The sequence below is a fragment of the Myotis davidii genome, unplaced genomic scaffold (genome assembly GCF_000327345.1).
Source record: "Myotis davidii unplaced genomic scaffold, ASM32734v1 scaffold276, whole genome shotgun sequence".
Lineage (NCBI taxonomy): Eukaryota > Metazoa > Chordata > Mammalia > Chiroptera > Vespertilionidae > Myotis > Myotis davidii.
Genome location: NW_006287906.1, coordinates 468244 through 471671, shown reverse-complemented (window position 1 = coordinate 471671; position 3428 = coordinate 468244).

The window sequence follows — 3428 nt, the reverse complement described above, 5'->3', positions numbered from 1 at the left end:
GACGAGGATAAGATAGGAACCTGTGATACATGTAGAGAATGAATTCTATATCCCACTGTTAAAGCTATAGATATCAGAGAGTTTAAGTGGTTTTAAAACCACACCCTTAGTCCATATCTGAAAAGGCTTAGAGGTTTCCAGCCTCCCAAGCATACTTCCCTGTAAAACTTGGTCCCTTATTTGCTGAGCTCCTTAATTCTCACCATTTGTTTGTGTCACAATCACCTCGGGGAATGTTTCAATCTTCCTACATGGCGAGCTTGAGGGAGAGAACTATGCTTCTGAAGTGTCGGAGAGAAGCGGCCAGTGTGACAATGCTGTCTGCAAAGCCAAAAGTTGTTTGGTCTTTATTGTCAAACCTCCTTTCCCCATAAAGAATCACGCTGTTTATTCTGTAATGAACTTACGGAGACCAAAGAGGGTTGTCTTATTTGGTAATGTGGGTGTTGATGCTAAGGGCCGAGATGCATAGCATACATAGCTCTATGTGGCATCTCTTCACACACAGGGTTAAGCAGCTGCCGGGTCTGTGATCTGGGGAGTCACATTTCTCATGGACTGGAGATAGGTAGTCCTCGAGGTATAAAAATAGTGTGAGACTATGCCTGCTTGTCAGATGTTAGAGCCTGAGAGAGGATATTATTTCAGAGCCAGGTGCTTATGTGCTCTTGTGCCCCAGCTGCTGATTGAAGGAGCCATATTTCAGGAGACTGTGCCAATAGTTGAGAATTTTTTTTAACTACTTAGGAGTTAGGAGTAGGTGACAATGTTTCTTATTAGGGACTTTTATCTGGTTCCTCTGCCTTTTATAACTATTAAAAATAATAGAACACTGTAATATCTTGGGCTGTTAAAAAGACATGGTCTGATATGGTGCCAGAAAAACTGACCTTGTTTGAACAAAGGATAGCAAAAGGGAGGGGGTGGCACGAAGGAGGAGGCACTTCACAAGCCAAAAAAGCTGACTTTTTAGAGCCAAACGAAGGGCAGTTTTCAGATCAAAAATTGGTTGCCATGCGAGACTGGAACAGCACATGGAGGGCAGAAGCCGCAGGGGAAGCGCATAGGAAATGAGAGAAGACAGAAGCCAGGGGCCAATGCCCACCTTGCGGATGAGCACGGAAGGCAGTCTACAAGTGGATGGTGGGTAGTCAGAATAGCAGTTGTTGTCATTATTTTTATTTACACATTATCATTTATAAATAACACAAAGAAGTACCTTGAATATAAATATTTTTCATGTACATGAAAAATGCAGGTCCTGTCACTTTTAGAATATTGATGCCTGTGAATGTCAATACGTGATTAGCTCTTCTGATTACTGTCCTCATCATCGTCATTATTGTTGTTGTTGTTATACATATAAACTTTCCCCAGTCACGAAAGAAAGGTATTTGATGGACTGTAGAGGAAGAGAGAGGGGTTCCTGGCAGTCCCCCCAAAATCAGGGTCAGGACTGACACACTAGACTCCGTCAGTTTTTTTTGCCACCAACTGAGAACACCCCTGCAGGCAACCCCAGTTTGGATCCAACAGGGGAAAAGCAAGTATGCTCCACCTCATGGATTAGCTGGGGAGCCCCTCGTCTCTTCAGCCCACCTGCCTCCAGCTCCCCAAGGCTGTGCCCACCTCTACTCTGGACGGACCTTCCCCTTCGCCCACCATTGAAGCTTCCCCACTCCTTCCCCCGCCTTCAGTTTTGTCTCTGCCAAATGCAAGCTGCTACAGAGGATAACTACCAACTCTTGCAGGTCTTGTTCTCCTGTGGAAGATTTTTGTTTAACTCCGCAGAGGTTATTTTTTGTTGTGTTCCAGGAAAACAATTAAAAAACACTGAATTTTTTTAAAAAAAAGAGTTACCATTTATTGTCTGAGTGTCTGATGCAGCCACTCATGACTCTCAAGAACTCCTAAGCTGAGTCCAATGAAATCGCATTAGAGTTAAGGATATTTCAGGAATTCTTACTTAAGGAATTAATATTTTTATTTTTTTCGGCGATTGGATTTTATTTATTCTATCTTATAATTTTAGTTCATTTAAATGTTACCTCCTATAAATGGGCCATTGGACTGTACCATTGACGTATGGAAGGAAGTCAGCATTGTATGTCTGTGTATTGTATTCCTACACGGTAATGCACTCGGCTTATTTTTTTATATTAACAATGTAGGATAATGAAGATTTGAGTAAAATAAGGAAGTCACATTACACCTCAAAAAAAAATTCATGGTATGGGAACGTGTAGCTTTAGAGCAGTAATTCTCACAGAGTGATATTATCCCCTCTGTTCCCAACCCCTCTCCTGGGACATCTTGTATTATCTGGAAATATTTTGGGTTGTCACAAATTGGCGAAAGGGGAGTCAATACTGGCACCTACTGGATAGAGACCAGAGATACTACTAAACATTCTATGATGTACAAAGAAGCCCCCCAACAAAAAATAATAACCTGCCCCAAACATCACTAACGGTAATGAGTACCCTGCTTACAGAGAGAAACTACAGTATATTTGAAGGCTCCGTGTGTCTATATGATTTTCCCACTTACATGTGTACACATGTGTACAAACTCTTGCTGTAAATCAATATCTCGCTTTTCATGCCTCAGCACACACATATATATCTTGGTCTCTTTAATATTTGGTCATTGACAGAAAAGATCTTTAAAGTGAGATTTAGGGGGGAGGGTTGTTGTTTATGCTGTTGTTCAGGTATTCCTCCCTTCCCATGAGGGTATATATTCCAGGACCCCCAGTGGATGTCTGAAACCATAGATTATAATGAACCTTAGATAATCTATGTGTTTTTTTCCTAAGCACACATTCTTATGATAAAGTTTCATTTATAAATTAGGCAGATTAAGAAATTAACAATAACTAATAATAAAATAGAGTAATTATGATAAAAACTGTAATAAAAGTTATGTGAATGTGGTCTCAGAATATCTTTTTTAAAATATATTTTTATTGATATCAAAGAGGAAGGGAGAGGGACAGAGAGATAGAGACTTCAATGATGAGAGAGAAAATCATTGATCCGCTGCCTCCTGCACGCCCCCTACTGGGGATTGAGCCCTAAACCCTGGCATGTGTCCTTGACCAGAATCAAACCAGGGACCACTTCAGCCCACAGGCCGATGCTCTATCTACTGAGCCAAACCAGCTATGGCTCAGAGCATCTTATTGTACTGTACTCACCCTTCTTCTTGTGCCGACATGAGAGGATAAAATGCCAACCCTATTCTGGAATCTGTGCAACCATCGCTCACTTGTTTCAGGGGATCCCCTGATGAAGTCTTCATGCAGAATTAATGATTTCTGGTGCAACACCTTACAGGCAATCAGAACACATTTTTTGTTTATATCTGCCATCCACAAATTTAATTTCATTTTTATCTTAACTAATTTCTTATGCACCGTGGCCATA